We start from the raw sequence: 20,368 nt of genomic DNA, 5'->3' as shown, positions 1-20,368 counted from the left end.
CATCAAGAGGATCCTACAGATAGCCAACATCCTCAACAACCTGTTTGAACAAGCCGTCTACCAACTCCTACATGAATATCGCCACACTGCAGCACAAGGGTCTGCCCCTCAAGCCACATGTTACGCTGAAATATTAGGACAAGGCTGCCCGAGGGCCATACACAAACACAGACAGCACCCCTGGAACTATAAGCAAGGGCCCGGAACTAAGACGAGAAAAACAAAATGAAAGACAGAGCAGATTCCCGACGAGGAGCAAAAGAGTACAACATAGAACCGGGAGACTATGGGCCTCATTACGAGTGCGGCGGTAAGGGGTTAATGCCACCAGTAAGGATGCCTGTGCCGTTAACCCCTTACCTTCGCATTCCGAGGTCCCTTAACGGGTCCTGCTAAGAACGGCTGGTTTTACCAGCCGCCCTTAGCGGGAGCCGCTACAGGACCAGGTAGCTACCAGGCCCGTTATTAACAGGCCCGTTATTAGCTCCCTCCCCATTCCCATTGAGCCCTAGGGGGGCTCGAATGGGAATGGGGATGGGTATTTTGAATGAGGAATTACTGGGTCCTCCAAGGTTGGAATGGCCCGGTAATTCATCATTCAAGGAACCTGGACCAATTTTGGAGGCAGCCATGGCTCTAATAGCACCATGGCTACCTCCAAACTCGTAATGAGGCCTTATGTGTTGGTACGACAACTGAAAGGAGGACCCCACATTCACGCCCGAGCAACTGGACATAACCAGCAAAAAGGGAACCATGATAACAGCAAGCAGAGATCAGCAACAGTCCATAACGAGAAGCTCCTCCTACTTCAAGACGCTCAGGGGCACCCGGTCCCCCACATGAGGAGAACCATCTACGGTTCCGGAAGCACCTCAAAACCTTCCTCTTTGCTTCTGCTTTCTCTCCCTCTCCCCTGCTAATTCTTCGCTGAATCTGCACCGAATCTGCAACTGGGCCACTCTCGCCGACCTCGGTCCTGGGCCCAGCCACTCTGCACTTGCACTGCCTCGCTGGCAACCCCTGCTCTGCGGGACTGTCTCTGTATCCCTACAGCCCCCGTTCCCAGCACTTGTCTGCACTTACCTTGCACTTGCCACCAGCTGGCCCTATTCATTTTATTATATATACTTACCTTGTACTGCACTTGCCCCTTCCCCTCCCCTTGCGCTTTGTCCCTTCCCCCTTCCCCTGCACTTGCACGATCTGAATGACACCTGGCCTACTAGGATCGTTGTCTGTCTTCCCCCGTTTCCCCCTCCCTGCCTCGTCGCGCCTTGAAACACTTGTGTATAGGCGCGTTACAAATGCCATATCATATCATATCATATGACAGTCAAAGTGACCAGCTCTCAGATGACCCAGGTGGGGGAAGAAACGGGATGTGACGAGGGGTTAACAGTTCTTGGACGGTGTGGAATAAAGATGTTGATGTTCCACTGGCCGTCCCGTGTCCTTGCCTTATTTGCTGGCGGCTCCCCTCCACTACTAGGGCGAGCCCCCCACCGAGCGGAGTACGCATGAGCTGACAGCCCCTACTCAAGAATACCTGTGTTGTAGCAATGAAGGTGCCAGTCCGCAACAGTGCCACCAGAAACTTCTTTAACACCCTCTTTTGGAGTCTCCGTCCAGAGGCACACAAACACAGGAGGGTGGCAGTGTAGGGGAGGGCTTATATCCCTAAAAAGATTCATGTAAAAAATGTTCAGAATTTGTGTGAGCCTCGGTCTCTGAAGGCAGTCAGCTTTCCTTTAGTAAGGACTGTGACGTTGAAAGGAGACCCTTAGATTCCCAAACGCAATCCCTAGTAATTCCTTACCGCTCATGTGCGTCTGTATATGTGTATTTTATTCTATGGCAAGACAGGAGGCTCATATTATGCATTTCAATCTTTACTCTGAACCACAGCAGCAAAGAATAAAAAACTTTGTAAACGAAATTTTTTCAATAAACATAACGTTATAACAATGCAATGGGAAACATCCCAGTCCAATATGGTGGGCAGGTCATGCCCTGGGGGTAGCCAATAGGGAGCGAGCCAGTCCCAATATAGGTCCATTCCTTTAGTAACTCCCCCTCTTTCTTTGCTGCTGACCCACAAGCTAAGTCACACCTCTGGTTTTCTCTTAGACTGTGTGCTTTGAAGTGTTAATTATATCACTTGGTTTCAGGGAGCAGCGTTTGGGAGAACGCGTTTCTTTTACTTGATACTTTGTATATGCTGTGATTTTCCTCAGGCAAGCGGAGCGTTTGTTTATCTCGCCCGCGTTCGCCTGAGGTGATTTATTCGAGCGTGGAGTTCGCTCGCATTGTTGTTGCTTTGTAGCCTAGGGAGCTCTGTGGCACACGCGGTAAGCGTGCTGCTTGTGAAAGGCAGGTTTAGCAGTTTATATATTTTTATTTTTTCGTAATATGTTCCATTTTCTTTTATAAATTAGTAATAGTGTTACCGTTGTTTGTAGGTTTAAAAATTTTGCTTCTTTGCCCTCACACGCTGCTCGCGTGTTTGTCTGTGGGAATTCAGACACTGCCCATGTTCTGCCTTGGTGGCCCTTACCTGTGGTTTGTGGCACACTATTAACTTGAGTCCTTACAGCCTGCTCGGCTTGTGTGAGTGCAGCTTTGACCCGGCTGTGTTTAAATAACGGTATGTATATATATATATATATATATATTTTACCAAAGAAATTGGTGCTGTCATGGACAAAGGAGTGCTTCCCTCCTCTGCAGATGCCAGCACTCAAGTGCGCACTGCCAAAAAAAGTGAGAAGGTACTTGAAAACATTGGGGATCAAGCCTGTCATTCCCAGCCTTTAGTGGCTCAAGCTATTCAGTCCTCTTTGGACTCCGCTTTATCTGATTTGAATAATACTTTGGCGTCAGCCTTTGACAGATTAATTACCCGCATTGCGGATTTTCATCCCTCCCAGGACGCTGTCCCATCTGTGGAGTCCCAGGCACCCAGAAAATGTAAGGTTAAATCTAAACATACCCAGGGACAACTCAGTCCCCTAGTGGCCATATCTCCTATTGCTTCCCCTAAGGGTAATTTAAAGCGCGGGTGGGAAGAATCTCGACCTATCTCTTCCACCCCCTGGCCGGCCCCCGCGCCTTTCGCGCCGGTGGAGCCCCCTATTGATGTCTCATCCTCTGACAGTGCAGATGATTCTGATTCGCCCCCTAAGAGGCAAAAAAGGAAGGTGACCTCGGTAGTCCCTCAAGGGGGTCCCCTGCTGGATGGTAGTGGTGTTCCTTTCTTTGATCCTGCCCTGATACAACACCCCAGGTCTGCTGAGTGACAACCCTCTGAGGAGGTTTCCTCTTTCCTCAAGTTCTGGATCCGGCGCCCTATGGCCAAAGAGGATCGTAATAAGTTACGGGCAGAATGCCCTAGACCGTTGCTCGCCGACAAGGTAGCTCTAGCGCCAGAAATAGACCAGTCTATGGCGGCTTTTCTTTCCCAGAAAGGGAAGGACCCCAAGAAGGGGGTCGATAAAGCGTGGCGTAGTTGTCAAGACAGACTGTTGGACATCCTGGGTCCAGTCACGCAGATTTTTGAAATGGCAGAAGAGGCGGCGTCCTCTAATACCCCGATAGATGTTGACGCATTAAGGGGTTGGATCCAACGTACAGTATGCCTGCTCGGCAATGCTAATGCCTCCATATGTAGGGAGAGGAGGAAATCATTATTAATGAGGTTGGATTCCAAACTGGCAGACATGTCAGAGAGGGAAGGTGGCCCTGCAGCTCAGGGTAATTTGTTTGGGGATTCTTTCCTGAAAGATTTGTCAGCTTATGTTCACACATTTACAGCGCTGGACAAAGCGCAGGTTAATATAAAAAAGGTTTTTGCCCCAAAGGTTTTTAACAAGGCTGGACGAGGTAGGGCCCGCTCCTCCGGCCGTTTTTCCCAGGGCTCCTCCCGCCCCCGACAGTTTGCGCCCCGTGGCGCATACCATACCTCCTCTGCTCGAGGAGCACATAATCAGTTCTATCCGCAACAAAACTCCAGTTGGAGAGGACGTGCCGGCAGGGGAGCCGGAAGATCAAGAGGGCCAGCAGGTAATTTCCGAGGTGCTAAAAGTTTTTTCCCTCAAAAGTTTAGGTGGCAGACTAGCCAGGTTCCTTCCACAGTGGAAGGCTCTCACTTCGGATCCTTGGGTGCTACAAACGATTCAGGGTTATCAGATAGAGTTCTATGCCCCTCCTTGCCAGTTGTCCATTCCCCTTCCTTTGGTGTTCGACGAAGTCAAACAATCCCTTATAGATGGGGAGGTACGGGATCTCATCTCCAAAGGGGCGGTAGTCCCGGCCTCTTACAGGGCCTCTCAGTTCCAGAGTACCATTTTTCTAGTTCCGAAACCGGACCAGGGGTTTCGTCCAGTAATCAACCTGAAAGCTCTCAACTCTTTTGTGGTTTATCACCACTTCAAGATGGAGGGAATTCATTTACTCAGGGATACTCTTCTCCCTGCAGACTGGATGGTCAAATTGGACCTCAAAGACGCTTACCTAGTGGTTCCCGTCTTTCCCCCACATCAGGAGTATCTTCAGTTTCAGTGGGGGGGTCGGGTGTGGCAGTTTGCATCCCTTCCGTTTGGCCTGTCCTCGGCCCCATGGTGTTTCACCAAGCTCATGCGCCCTGTGATGGCTCTTCTCAGGTCCAGGGGGATTCGGATCATAGTTTATCTAGACGACATGTTGCTCCTGGCCCAGAATTGTCAAACTCTGTGTTCTCATCTGAAATTTACTGTGACCCTCTTACAGGATCTAGGTTTTGTGATAAATGTAAAAAAATCCATATTGAAGCCTACGCAATGTATCCAATTTCTGGGCTTCAATATAGATTCAAAGCTTTGCATCCTTCTTCTCCCAGACAGCAGACTGTCCAAGATAAAGAAGGAAATTCGTCTACTCCTCAGGAGAGGGAGGATCTCCCTCAGGCAGTTGGCCAGAGTTGTAGGGATGTTGTCGGCATCCATTCAGGCTATCTTCCCTGCTCCCCTACATTACAGAGCACTGCAACGCTTAAAGGCCAGGCATTTGCGCAAGTGTCTCTCTTACTCCCAAATGGTGGAATTGCCGCCAGAGGCCAGGTTGGAACTTCTGTGGTGGCTCAGGCACATGGAGGCCTGGAATGGCAAGGCAATATTTGGCCCATCACCGGATGTCGTTCTGGAGTCAGATGCGAGCAGATCGGGTTGGGGAGCCAGATTGGGTCAGGTCTCCACAGGAGGGAAATGGTCGGAGTCAGAGAAACTACTCCATATCAATTGCCTAGAGTTGTTAGCAGGGTCTTTTGCTGTTCGGAGTCACCTCAAGGATCAGGGGAATTGTTGTGTTCTCCTCCGCATGGACAACATATCTGCGGTGAGGTACATCAATCACCTGGGGGGTACCAGGTCCAAAGTCTTGGCGGATTTGGCGAGAGAGTTTTGGCATTTTTGCCTCGACAGGGATATTCTCTTGAAAGCGGAATACCTCCCAGGAGTCAGCAACGAGGTTGCAGATTGGAACTCCAGGCACCTGCAGGACAGGAGCGATTGGATGCTGAACAGGTCTCTTTTCGCCCGCATAGAGTCCCTCTGGGGTCCTCTGATGATAGACTTGTTTGCCTCCAGACTGAATTGTCAAGTTCCCAGGTTTTACAGTTGGAGACCAGATCCGTTAGCTCTAGCCACCGACGCTTTCCTCCAGGATTGGTCGGGTCAGTTGGGGTATGCCTTTCCTCCCTTTGCTAGGATAGCCCGGGTTCTGGTCCAGGTTCGCACTCAGGCGGTGTCTCTGGTTCTAGTTGCCCCCTTTTGGCCCTCTCAAGTTTGGTTCCCGGCCCTTCTAGAATTGGCAATAGATATTCCCTGTCTTCTCCCTCGCGATCCCCAGTTGCTAGTGGATCCGGAGGGTCTCCCTCACGAGTTGGTCTTGCAGGGACACCTTGCCCTTATGGCTTGGAAGATTTCAGCTCTTCCTGGTGCTTCAGAGGACTTTCGCAAGACTCTATGGCGGTCATCAGGGACTCCTGGGCGCCCTCTACTAAGGCAGGGTATTCCACTGCATGGAACAGATGGGTTAGCTGGTGTGTGGCTAGGCACCTCAATCCCGTTTCTGCTCCTCCTGTAGAGGTGGTTAATTTTCTTGTAGAATTGTTTAAGGAAGGGAAAGCCTACAGAACTGTTAATGGTTTTCGTTCGGCTATTTCAGCCGGTCATCTTTTGGTTAAAGGGGAACCAGTGGGTAGACACTTTTTAGTGCGAAGGGCCCTCAAATCTATCCGTATTAAGGTTCCGCCACAACCGAAATATTTGGTTCTTTGGGATGTTAATGTGGTGCTGCAGCTCTTCAGGTCCTGGCCTCTTAATGAAGAACTGTCCCTGCAGCAGTTATTTGCCAAACTTGCTATGTTACTTTAATTTTTAAATGTTTTTATTAGCATTTATGTATGCATGTACAGTGAAGCATCAAGAACATGGTGAGGGTGAGTCACCTAAAGTATAACATATATGCAATTTGAGCTTGGTAAGGGTGGGCAACTTAACTTAACAAATAACAAAAGTAACACTAACTGTTCGCATGTCCTCCGGGGTGTTGGGCTCATCGCTTTGTTGTCGGACCCTCGTCTCAGGTCGGTGAGGGCTGGCCAATCATACTAGAGCGTATTGTGGAGGGGAGTGTGGGTTTGATGTTCCAGTATCTCGGTCGAACTTACTCGATGGTCCAGGGGGGGTAGATTCAAGGGGGCTTGAGGCTCGTTGAGGAAATCAAGTCTCTCAGGAGGGACTTCCAGGCCTCCAGCGCGGTGCTTGGATCTTCTCCGCCTCGGTTAATCCCTTCCTCCCACGCCCTGGTTTCGGCTGCCGTCCATCTTAGCATCTCCTTAGTCCAGGGTTCGTGTCTGGGGCCAGTCGGGGATTTCCAAGCCATGGCAATTGTTCTCTTCGCGAGTGCGCATGCAATGTCCATAAACTTCACCAGGTGTTTGATTTTACTCAACCTGGGGTAGGTACCCAGGAGGCATTCCTTGGGTGTCCATTCGTATGTCTCCAGCCCAGCTCTCCTACAGGTCTGTTCGGCGGCGGACCAGAGTTTCTGTGTTTTAGGGCAGGTCCAGAACATGTGGATCATGTCGGCGTGGTCGGCGGTGCACCATGGGCAGGTCGGAGCCACCTTGTCAGAGAATGTGGCTATCCTGTGCGGAGTCATGTAGGTCCTGTAGAGGATATTGAGCTGAATCAACCTGAACCTCGCATTCCGGGATATCTCCTTCGGGTATGATAGGGCCCTCGACCATTCTCCTTCTGTGATTTCGGTCCCTAAGTCAGACTCCCATTTCTCTTTCAGGCGTGCGCTTCTTGGGTTGGTCCTGTCGTTTATTTGGATGTACAATCTCGACGTCGGTTTCCAGCCGTCACCGACACCATACAATTCCCGCACAAGTGGGCGTGTGTCCGGCTCCTCAGGCCATTCAGTCCATTTCTCTTTGGCAACCTGTCTCACCTTCTGGTACCATAGGAATTGTCTGTTGCAGTGATTCAAAGTCTCTAAACAGCCCATCGCTGAACATGTCTCCCCATGAGTAAAGGCCGTGATGCTCCCATCTCCTCATCGCCGATAAGTCGCTGTTGGTTTTGCACACGTATGCCAGGATGGGAATCTCTGGTGCGTACGGGTGCCGTAGCCCCAGCATAGCGGTGACTTTTGTCCACACCTGTCGCCCCAGCTGTGCTATCATAGGTGGGTCATGAGGCCCCACTTGCTTGTTCCATATTAGCTCCTTGGGGTGCATGGTGGAGGTTAGTTGATGCAGGAGATTCGTCTCTGCCGAGAGGTCGTCACATAGCCATTTTGCGATATGGGTCAGTTGTGCCGCCAGATAATACCTCTGAAAGTCGGGAAGCTGAACGCCGCCCTCGGCGTAGGGGAGCGTAAGGATGTTCAGTGCAAGCTTGTGTCTGGCTCGGCCCCAAAGAAAGTCTCTTAATAGGGATTCCAGCTTCCTGAAGAAGGGTGGTGGAATGTAGTATGTTATGTTTGTGAAGTAGTAAAGAAATCTGGGCAATATTATCATTTTGGATATTGCCACTCTACCCATCATTGAGAGCGGCAGTTTCGACCAGAATTTGATAGATCTGCGTACTCCGGACATGGCCACCTCCGTGTTGCAGTCATGAGTAGAGGCCGGCGTGTGCTTAATGGTGAGGCCCAGGTAGCGGAACGCCTCCACCTGCCATTGAATCCCAATCGTGGGGAGTTCGTCAGCGCTCTTGCCTCTGAGTCCAGCCAAGGGGAAGGAGCATGATTTCTGGCGGCTAAATTTTATCCCAGAGTATTTCGCGAAGTTGTCTAGGATATCCAGGGCTATAGGGGCGTTTATCTGGGGGTCTCGTAGGTATAGGAGGACATCATCGGCATACAGGGAGATGATATTGTCTGTTCCGCCCAAGCTGATGCCGGCATCAAAAAGCTGATTCCTGAAATAGATCGCCACCGGTTCAAGGCCCAGAATGTATAGCATTGGGGAGAGGGGACATCCCTGCCTGGTTCCCCTCTGGATGGGCCACGCCTTCCATATCATGCTACCAGTCTTCACTCTCGCAACTGGATTGTTGTAGAGCACCTCGACCCAGCGAACAAATTGATCGCCTAGCCCAAATTCCCTCAGGGTCTCAATCAGCCACTCCCAGAAGATCGAGTCGAAAGCCTTGATGGCATCCAGCGACAGCACAGCCAGGTCTTCGGTGGATTCGGCCGTGTGTGCTATCACATGCTGGAGTCTACGCAGGTTGGCCGTGGTGTTGCGTCCCGGAACGAAACCAGTTTGGTCTTCGTGTACCAGGGTTCCTATTACTTTCGAGAGCCTCTTTGCCAGAATAGTTGTTAGTATTTTGCTGTCGTAGTTCAGGAGCGCTATTGGGCGGTATGAGTCACAGTTTTCAGGTGGTTTGCCAGGCTTAAGCAGTGGGACTATAAGGGTCTCCCTCATGCTACTAGGTAACCCTCCAGTTTCGAATGCCTCCGCGTAGACTTCTTGTAGTATGGGGGATAGGAGCTCCTCGTATGCCTTGTAGAACTCCGGTGTAAGGCCGTCTGTTCCGGGGGTTTTGCTCGTGGAAAGGGATCTGATTGCCTCGGAAATGTCCTCGGGCGTGATGGGCTCCCCCAGCATGTCTCTCTGCTCCTGATTCAGTCTGGGTAGACCGACTTCCTCCAAGGTGTCTTTGATGTCAGCCTTGGGTATGCGATTGGTGTGGGCGTATAGTTCGGCATAGTAGTCAGAGAAGGTGTCATTTATAGCTTGCTGTGTCCTGTGGGGTGTACCCCCGCTGTCCTTAATCAAATTTAGTGCCGACCTAGGGTGTTCTTTACTGCATAACCAGGCAAGTATCCTACCTGGTTTGTCCGCTTCGCTGTGTGCCTTCGCAGACCGAGTGGAATAGTCGAACTTCGAGAGTCTCTCCCATGCGGTTTTACAGTCTTCTCTAGCCTCCTTCAGCCTGGCTTCCGTCTCTATCGTTGGGGGGAGTGTACTCTCAAGGTGCTTGATCTCCTCCTCCTCGGACTCTAGTACTTGTCTCAATTGCCTCCTAATCCCGCCTGCTTCGGCAATTACCTCTCCCCTCGTCACCACCTTCATTGCTTCCCAAAGTGTACTCCATTTGTCGACTGAGCCCTTATTGAGGTCTATATATTCCTCAAGCTTCTCAGCTAGGGTTTCCTTGAATGCGGGATCGGTCAAGGCCTCTGTTGGCATGCGCCACATCGGGATAGGGGGTCTAGGGCCTCTCAGACAGAGTTGCAGTACTAGCGGGGAGTGGTCCGATATCGATCTGCCCAGGTAGGACGCAGATTCAGCTTGTGAAGTCAGCTCGTGGTTTATGAAGAGATAGTCTATCCTGGTGTGGAGATTGTGGGGGGCCGAATAGAACGAGTAGGATCTATCGACTGGGTGCAAGTCCCGCCAAATGTCGGTCATGTGTAACTCCTCCATTGCTCTGCGAAGGGCTTCGGAGGAAAGATTGTTGGGTGCGCGTGGTGTGATAGACCTGTCCATTTCAGCGTCCATGACACAGTTGAAATCCCCTCCCCATATTAGAGTATGGTCCCTATGGAGCATGATTTTGGCGCACAGCTTCCCGAGGTGAGAGGGAATGCCGTGTTGGGGGAAATATGAGTTCACTATGCATAGCCGAGTGTTCTCCAGCATGCCCCACATTATCAGGTATCTTCCTTCGTTGTCTCTTTCTACGCCCAGTTGTTGGAAAGGGGTGCCTGGGCTTACCCATGTGTACACTCCCCGTGCATATCTCGAGTAGGATGAGCCATGCCCCTGGCCACCCCAGTATTTCAATAGTTTGTCCGCGGAGTCTGTGGAGAGGTGCGTTTCCTGTAGTAGAGCGAAGGATATCTTCTTCCTCTTCAGATAGGAGTGTATCCGGTTTCTACGAAGGTAGGACCCCATTCCCCTGACGTTCCACGTGATCACCTTAGGTTTTGATGCCATTGTGCGTCGACTTCAGATGTCAGCAGAGATACCCCCACTTTTCCAAGGGTTGATCGTATGTTGTCTCGGGCCATGACCTGTCCAAACCGTGAGGGGCGATCCGTTTCAATGTTTAATTTTGAGTTAGTTCTGGAGCCGGTAAGAGTTCTCGGAGGCGGGAGAGTTAGAACAACAACAACTTGAAAAACACAACTGTAACTGGTGCACCCAGCTCCTGTCACAACGGTGCAGTGCTCGGGTGCTCTCGCACTGTCTGTCCCCATCCGGGTGTCTAGCGCGAGTAAGTATGTGCTGGCAACTGGCCTGCACTGGTCTCTCGCGGGAACGGGGTCCATGTACGCGCATGGGGAGTCCGGCGGGCCGCGCACTCGTTTAGCGAACTCTTTTTGTAGTTTTGCTTCAGGTGGGTCGGGGCTCTTTTACCATTTCTGGTGTGTTGGGGGGCATCTGCGTCATCCCTGGCTATCTTCATTATGTTGTCCGAGAGAAGCCTCCGCAGGGACCTCGGCCAGGCCGTTATGTTCCATCCACATAGTGGCTGCCGCTGGAGTTTCCAGGAACACTGCCCTTCCCTTAAAAAGCACTTTCAGTCTGGAGGGGTAAAGCAGCATATATTTCAGATTCAGTTTCCTCAGTCTAGCCTTGATTGGTACGAACGAGTTCCTGGCTCTCTGAACCGACTGGGTGTAATCGGGATATATAGTGATTTTAGAGTTGCCCCGTTTTATTTCTCCGCCTTCTCGCGAGAACTTCAGGATTACCTCCCGGTCCCGGAAGTTGAGTACCTTCGCAATGATGGGGCGAGGGTAGGAGCCTGGGGGGGGTTTCTTTTGGAGGGATCGGTGAGCCCTCTCTATGGCGAAGCCCTGGGAGAGATTTGCCACCCCGATCTCCTGTTGGATTAAGGATTCCACAAAGGCTGTCGGGTCCATAGCCTCTGTCCCCTCCGGCACCCCCAGTATCCTGATGTTGTTGCGCCTGGCGCGGCCCTCCGCCTCTTCGGACCTCGCCTCCAGAAGGGACACCTTGTTTTTGAGAGTTGCAACCTCCGACTTTAGGACCGCCGTGTCGTCGGATCTGTCCTTCTGGGAAGATTCAATAGCGGTGACATGTTCCGTCAGGTTGCGGGCATCCTGTCTTATCAGTTGGATGTCGGCTTTGACTTCGCCAATCTTTGATTCTATGGATGATCTTAGGGCAGCGATCGCATCCAATACCTGATTGTGCCTGGTGTCGTCCTCCGAGCTGGCTCGCGGTGCTGGGCCTGTCGGGGTGGTCTGGGAGGCGGGCTGAGACTTAGATGTAACGAAAGGGTCCATGGTGGCATTTCTGGCCTTATTTCTTGCGGCCGCCATAGTGGAGTTTCTTGGCTTCGATGAGTGAGGCAAGGGGTTCAGTGTCTTCCCGCAGAGTGGGTAAGCATGCGACTTCAGGCAGCCCACCACTGCGTGTCCGTTAGGTGCGTCGTGTCGCCAATCCTAGTGCACTCCCTGTGACAGGTGTGCAGCTGCCCCGTGGTGGGGGCGTGCAAGTCGTTGCGGCCCGAGGATGAAGTGGTGGCGGGAGCCGGTCAAAGCTGGTTGCTGCGGGGCAGGGGGGTGCTGGTTGGGGGAGGTGGGAAGGCTCCCGTCATCTGGCTGGTGGACTGCCGGTCTGAGGCCCGCGAAAGATGTTGGGGTCGGCCTTTAGATGGGGCGGGGGGCTCCCGTAGTGAGTGTGGTATACGCCCCAGGTGCGGCGTCCTTGTGTCGGTCCCAGTTGGAGACCGCCGAACACGGCCGCAGTGTGGAAGTCCGCCCAAGTGAGCCAGCAATGTCTGATCCGCGGGGGCGCTGATTCTGGGCAGGAGGCGGAGGGCCCCCGCAATGTTGTCCCAAGTCTGTGGGGCCTCGTTCCGAGGTATGGCACGGGCCCCTGGGTGACAGCGGTCCGCAGAGGGAGCGAGTGATCAGCCCGGCAGGTGACCCAATCTCCGCGGGCTCTCCGGTGCCCCGGAGTCAACGACGTGATGCAGATGGAATGGTGGCGGGAGCCGGTCAAAGCTGGTTGCTGCGGGGCAGGAGAATGCCAGTTGGGGGAGGTGAGAAGGCCCCCGCCGTCTGGCCGGTGGACTGCTGGTCTGAGGCTCGCAGGAAGATGGTGGGGTCGGCCTTTAGATGGGGCGGGGGGCTCCCACTGCAAGTGCGACACACGCCCCAGGTGAGGCGTCCTTGTGCCAATCCCAGGTGTGGAAGTCCGCCCGAGTGAGCGGCCAGGGCCCCCGGTTGGCGGCGAGTGTGTCAGGCGCCCCACAGGCCGGGGCTCAGAGTCCGCAGAGCCGGCGGTGTATGATCCGCGGGGGCGCCGGTTCTGGGCGCGAAGCGGAGGGCCCCCGCGATGCCGCCGTCCGATCTTGGTAGAGGTCTGTGGGGCCTCGGTTCGAGGGGTGGCTCGGGCCCCTGGATGGCAGCTGTTATCAGAAGGAGCGAGTGATCAGCCTGGTGGGTGTCCCGATCTCCGCGGGTGCTCCGGAGCCCCGGAGTCAACGACGTAATGCGGCCGCCATCTTGGAGACTTCCCTCGGGAGGTTGGGGGGAGCCGGGCTGAGTCGATTCCACGGGTGCCCAGGCTCCGATTTTCTTCGGGAAGAGGTGCCACACACGGGCAATCGCCTTATGAGCAGCTGTACCGGTGAGTAGACGGCACAGCTGCGCTCGTAGTGCCCGAAAAAAGGATCCGACTGCGCGGCCCGACCGGAGCTCAAGGAAGCGCCGTCCTCACTCCATGCGCGTCAGGCCACGCCCCAACTTGCTATGTTACTATGTCTGGTGTCTATTAAAAGGGTCTCTGATATCAGAGCTCTTGATGTGGATAATAAGATGTTCACCCCTCAAGGGGTTACTTTCTTTATCTCACGAAGGACTAAATGCATGACTTCTTCGATATCCTATCCAGCTTTTCCTGAAGATTGTAAACTATGTGTGGTCAACTGTTTGAAATGTTTTGAGATTATAACTGAAGGTTTTAGACCTCCCAATACCTCTCAGCTGCTGATTTCCTACAGGAAACCCCATAAGCCGGTCTCCCCTTCTACTTTGGCCAGATGGATCAAATGGGTTATGCGGGAGGCGGGGGTTGACACTTCCTCTTTTGGTCCCCACTCAGTCCGAGGCGCTATGGCCTCTAAAGCAGCCTTTCTGGGGGGTAGTTTGGAACAGATCCTAAAAGCAGCTGACTGGTCAAGGGAATCAACTTTTAAGACATTTTACCATAAGCGTATTGCCCATGTAGCGGTGAATGTAATGCAAGGGCTTTGAACTTGCATAATATGAGCCTCCTGTCTTGCCATAGAATGTCTAATCCCCCACACTAGCGTGAGATGGGGGTTTAGATTCTATAAAAGACAAGGAGGCGAGTATTATTACTGGTGTCGGTTGTTGTTTCAGAGGGCAGTTGATGACTTCGATGCAGGAGGAAGTGGGAGATTGAGCTCCAGGTTGCAGAAGGTTTCAGCCCCGGCGTCTCCATGGGAGTTTGTTCTTCGTTCCACGTGGAGAAGGAGTTCGGTGGTCGTGTGAGACAGATCAGCGTCAGAAAGAGGGGGAGTTACTAAAGGAATGGACCTATATTGGGACTGGCTCGCTCCCTATTGGCTACCCCCAGGGCATGACCTGCCCACCATATTGGACTGGGATGTTTCCCATTGCATTGTTATAACGTTATGTTTATTAAAAAAATTTCGTTTACAAAGTTTTTTATTCTTTGCTGCTGTGGTTCAGAGTAAAGATTGAAATGCATAATACTCGCCTCCTTGTCTTTTATAGAATCTAAACCCCCATCTCACGCTAGTGTGGGGGATTAGACATTGTTGTTGCATGGGTTGGAGGTCTTCTTCTCTTGTCTACCCAGGACACAGCCTACCTGGTTTGCCTCCACTGTAAATTATATTGCTGCCGTTGTAAAGCGCTCTGACGCACCTCGGGGACTGGCCTGCGCTTCACAAAACCACTTATATTATATTTCAGTCATACACCATTGGCCTGTTCAATCCAAATCCGTGTAATTATACTATTCTTTATTGGCATAGCATGTGTTTACAATGACCTGCTAGTGCTTAAGAGTGTCCGAGTTCTGGCTTGTTACAAGCTGACAAGTGTCCTCTTCCATTGGCTCCCACCGCAAGAAGCTGTCTGTGCTTTGCATTGTTGGACACTGCCACCTGGTGTCTGAGATAGTGTACTGAACCTTAATTGTGTCAACAATCATCTTCGTGAAGCTCCGAGCACTGCAGTTACGTGGGGAAAGGTAAACAATACGGAATCATTCCTAATTAACACTTGATGCAAAGATTAGCATCACAACTCACAACATTAAAACATTTTCAAGTCTAGAATTAACCTTGTAATAAACGTTTCGGACAAGTATACGTCAGTGAAGTGCTAAGAAGGCATTTATGTTTTTTACATCAAAATTGATAATTTAATGCTTATGTATTTATTTCCCCCATTCAATTTTCTTAAAGTTTAAAGCCCAAGGTACTGATTTCATAAAGGTTGGCAGCACAGGAGCCCTTTCATTCTACACTGCGCTTTTGGGGTGGTCCCAACATGCCTTATATTTTGTCCTTGGCCTCAAGCCCTGGGATGGTATCTCTCCAGCTCTGAAATCTCTCCATTGGCTCCCAGTGGATGCAAGGATTAAATTCAAAACCCCCTGCATTGTCCAAAGGCTTTCTGGGGCCTGGGTTAAAAAATACCTTCAGCTATCCCTCCGCAAATATCTCCCAGCTCTTCGCTCCTCTCCCTGTAACTCCCGCAATGTCATTTTTCAAAGAAACAAGCTGGGGTAGATCTCTGTCTTCGGCTGGGGCCTCCCTCTGTAACAACCTCCTTGCCACTCTTGAACTTGAGGAGAACCATCTCTCTCGACCCCTCCCCCTGCCCCCCCCAACCGTCCTCGCTGATCTGTTCTCTCTCGGCATTGTGCATCTGGCCACCCTCTGTCATCAAGGCTCAGGTACCTACTCACCCTGCCACCCTCCTTCACTGCCTCCAGGTCACCCCTTGCGCTGGGGTCTGTAGTTGTACCCATACAGCCTCCTCCCCTTCCTGTACTTATCAGACATACCCTGTCTGCTGCCTTAAACCCAGCACTTGCTGGCTGTACTGCCACTGTTTGTTGCCTTTATTATTTATTATTGATCTGTTTCTCCTTTGCTCCGCATTTCCCACTTCTCCCCCCCCCCCCTTCCATGCACTTTTCTCGTTCCCCCTCCCATGCACTTGCACGTTCTCAATGTCATTGGCCTAGTAAGATGGTTGTTTGTTCTCCCCTGTTCCCCTCCCTTGCCTCGTCGCGCTCTGAAACACTTGTGCACAAGCACAATAGAAATAAAATATCAAGATCAACAAAGGGTTAAGACCACATGCAAATAGCAGCTCAGACGGTTTGGACTAGACTATTCTGCATGTTATTGGTGCGGACTTCGGGGGCGGGAGCGCGTTTGGCTGAGGCAGGTGACGTGTGGCTGAGTGACAATTAACGTGTCCCGTCACTTTAAAGGGCTACGTTCGGGTCTCACGTTCCAAAACATGGGGTGGACTACCTGTAAAGAGTCCCTTGGGATATTTCTTTAATTACAAATAAATGTACAAATAACATTTCGCCTGTGACCAGTTAATTATAAACGTGTACTTATGTTTACCCATGCAGACGCCACCATCACCTTTCCGTCGTTTTTCATGTGTACACATTGTTGAGTATTTTTAAAAACGAAAAGCTGTTCATGCAGACAGTGATACAACGGGTGCGCCCGTTTTCGCACCATCTAAACAATGGCGTAAAACCTGAGGCACAGCAGCACGCCACGTTTTCCTTTCTAAATCAGCCGCAGCGCTCGCTTCCCTAATTACCAAAGAACCTTTCGCAAGACTGCTGTTGGTTGCAGACATGGCGCACAAACTAGGCCGGCCCTTACCTATAGCCCACAAAAGGTTTAATTGCAGGCAGATGACGATGATGTCCCGTTAGCACAGGCCTACCTGGGACGCGGCCAGTCTGCACCTGGCAACCACCTGCCACACAACATGTTTTGTAATCGCTCTGAGGGAGCAGCTGCCAACCTAGTTAAATAAACAACCGGCTGCGCACCTGCAACAAAGACCTGCCCCTCCCCTAACTTTCTTCTTCGCTCTCGGTCAGTCATCGAGTTCCCAGTCAGAGCTGGAGGCTTCCCTCCCGAAAATACACAGGCTGGCTCCCGGGATTGTGGGACAGGTGGAAAGCACTGATTTGTCCTCTCTGCCACTTTTGAACCTTTCACTCTTTGGAACATTATTGTTCACCGATGAACTTTTTAAATTATGTTATATATATCTATACGGTACTATGAGTAACAATACTCTAGTGTTATAAAATAAAGTGGATATGTCCCACCTCCCGCTCCGCCATCCCAATGATATCCCTACCCCAATGCAAACCATTTAGAAATGTAATGCCATCATCCGTAAAATGCACATGTTTGCATGCCCTTGTTTCAGGCACGAGTAGCCTATGTACTACTTTATCATTTAGGTGAAAAAAACAGCTTCTCCTGAAAGCTTTCTTTTTTTTAAATTTCAGTATGTTTCGCATTATACGAATCTTCTGTGCACTTTAATCATTCAAATCTTGAAAACTACTGTGCGCAACCCAGTTAATAGCTGTACACAATCAGCAAACTCGTAAAAAAAACATGTTTGTTTAAAAAAATTATAATATTTGAGTTATGTTTTACAGTTACACCTTTCACAATTATTAAAAGAAAAAAATGTATGCAGAAATACAAAACTTTAAAACAATGTCATACGTTCTTAATGAATACATGTTCACACAGTTGGAAATAAATATACGAATATAGACATAAATATAACTTTACAATTTTAAAATATCCTTTAAAAACTTCAGCACAGCAATGCATAAAGAGATCCATTACCTCCACGTCCACTCTTCCTCGTCCCAGTACTTACTTCATGAGGCACCCGCCTCCGACACAGGACTTTCTTCTATTTCTTTAAATCCCTATAACTCCTCCCCACATCCATTTCACTCAGTTTAAATTTTTCCTGCCTCCAGCAGGTTGGACTTTTTCTTCCCGGTGCGGGGCACCAGGGAGCACCGATTGCTGGCCCCCTGGGGGGGGGGGGGCTGTGTGGCGGGGCCCTCGGCTCCCTCAGGTGTGGCACTGCTCCTGGGCCCCCTGCGGGGCTTGGGGTCACAGTTGAGCTGGATTGCCTCGCTCGGTTCTTTGCTGGGCTCCGGACCGCAGCGTGAGCATTGTGTCCCGGGTCCTGCACGGCCCGGGGGAAGGTAAGGAGAGGGGAGGACTGGGCTTGGTGTTTTTCCCCTCTCCTCCTGTTTGGCCATCTTGATTCGACTTGGCAGTGTGGGCTAGCCTTCCCTTTTATTGTGAGGCCTCTCTGCTTCTTGTCGTGGGGTGACAGTGGCAGAGAGTCTTTGGGAGTGCGGGGGCTCTGTTCTGTCGCGGGCATGTCACATACCACCCGCTCCTCAGACACACAGCACAGGATGCACCGGATGTTGGCTGCATTATCTGGGGGAAGGTAAGGAGAGGGGAGGACTGTGCTTGATGTTTTCCCCTCTCTTGCTGGTATGGCCATTTTGACTCCTTCAACATGCCGTTTTCCTCGTGCTTTGTGTGCACATCTTTATTGGAAATGATGGCAAGCACTTGGCAGTATGGGCTAAGCCTTCCCTTTTGTTGTGAGGCCTCTCTGCTTCTTGTCGTGGGGTGACTGTGACAGAGTATTTGAAAGTGTGGGGGCTCTGTTCTGTCGCAGGCATGCCACATACCACCCGCTCCTCAGAGACACACGGCCCAGGATGCACCGGATGTCAGCTGCATTCTCTGGGGGAAGGTAAGGAGAGGGGAGGACTGTGCTTGATGTTTCCCCTCTCTTGCTGGTTATGGCCATCTTGACTCCTTTGAAAGGCCGTTACCTCGTGCTCTGTGTACACATCTTTATTGGAAATGATGGCAAGCACTTGGCAGTATGGGCTAGCCTTCCTTTTTTGTTGTGAGGACTCTCTGCTTCTTGTCGTGGGGTGACTGTGACAGAGTATTTGAAAGTGCGGGGCTCTGTTCTGTCACAGACATGTCACATACTACCAGCTCCTCAGACACACACAGCCCAGTATGCACCGGATGTTGGCTGCATTCCTTGCGTGCTGCCTGTGAATACGGCGCAGATTTTGGACACATCTGCAAGCAGTCGGAAGGGTACCGGCCTGGCATAGTCTACACTTCGGGTTCGAGTCTCAGCGGTGCTGACTCGGTCCTTCATCCTTCCTAGACCGATGCATTGGAACGATTTAGAGCATGGGGCTACCAGCTACTGGATACAGGGCTCAAGCCACCTCTCAGTCATGTGGTGTGTTAGTGGTGTGTTTGGGTCTGTGCTAGCTATGGACGCAGACTCCTTGTCCTGTCCTCTTCCTCTAAACTGCGCAAGGGAAAGTCAAAGGAGTTGATTTGCTTTTCCCTTGTCCGGCATGGGATTATGGAAAATGATCATGAAGTAACGGCCATGCAGGGGGTTCCCAGTGTCTCTTCTTTTAGGCCCTAGGTCCTCCGGTGCTGACCTGTTGCTTTCACGCCTCCTCTCAGACTTGTGGGAAGTGATAGGGCACATGGTGGCACATGTCTGTGCTTAGAGGGGTTCTCAGAGGCCCTGGTGCCGGTGGAGGGGGATGTCACTTCAGTGGGTTTTCCAGTATAGGCATACCTCAGGTAGGGGGTTGCCTTTGATGTCGGCTATCCGGGATGGATTGCTTTGCCCCGCTTTGTGACAGTACTCTGCCCTTTTGACGCCAGCCTGGTGGCTCCTCTGTCGGCTGAGGGGGCCATAGTCTGCTGGACTTCTGGCCTGTCCAGTATCTTCCTTTTGATAGGTCAAATCTTTTTGTGGGCTGACAAGCATGCTGTTATATTGTGGCGCAGGCCTGTTTCAACGTCCTGTGATTTCCCTCTGGTGCAAGTGCAGTGACTGGCGGTTTTCCCTGGCTCCTCGTCTCTATCTTCTCGGAGGTGTATGGGACCGGTGGGGTTCGGCTTCCTGGGTAATGGGCTCCTTCTGGATGGGGTACCAGTTGCCGTTCCTGTCTCCTCCTGTCCAGGTTTGCATGGTTAGGACTTTGGTACCCAGCTCACGGTCCAAGTAGTTGGCCATGGGATCCGTTCTCTCCGAACGGTTGTTGTGGGTTACCGTCTTGCCCGTTCCTCTCCCTGTTCAGGGTCAAGTTTTCTACTTGCGGGTGTTCCTGGTCCCTATGCCTTCTAGGATGTGTCACCTGCTTATGGGTCTCAAGACCCTGCACTGCTTGTCCGGACGTCTGGGGAGAGTGTACTCTGGATGTTGTGCAGGGGGGGGCGCTTGCTGGCTGTTCTGGGCTGGGTTCTCAGAAGGCAGTATGTCTCGACTCACCTGTTGCTGAAGTTACGGGGCACGTGGCGTCTTGCATGTTTTCCAGTTCCTTGAGCCTGTCTTCGGTTACGTCTCCTGGTGTCTTATACTCTCTCCCACTGGCTCCCGACATCTCGGCTTTCGTAGTTTTGTTTTCAGTGTCCCCAGCGCTGCGAGTGTCCCTGCTATGGTGGCGGGGGGTTTCAGGTCTACAGGCTGAGGTGTGCATGGTCCTTCCTCCTGTGACCTCTCCTACTACCAACACCAGCAGAAAGGGTATACATTGGGGGTCCTCTCAGCTCAAGGGTTGTGAGATCTGGGGAGAGCCGGTGATCATCCAATTGGCAAGAGTTGTGCCATTGTGCAAGCTCTGGTGTACTTCGAGGAGTTGCTGGACGGTCAGCGGTTTTTGGTCCGATCGGACAATACG

Source organism: Ambystoma mexicanum, chromosome 5q (genome assembly GCF_040938575.1).
Source record: "Ambystoma mexicanum isolate Mex_15411 chromosome 5q, UKY_AmexF1_1, whole genome shotgun sequence".
In the NCBI taxonomy this organism is placed as follows: Eukaryota; Metazoa; Chordata; class Amphibia; order Caudata; family Ambystomatidae; genus Ambystoma; species Ambystoma mexicanum.
The sequence above is the reverse complement of the archived record's forward strand: the minus strand, read 5'-3'. Positions refer to the sequence as shown.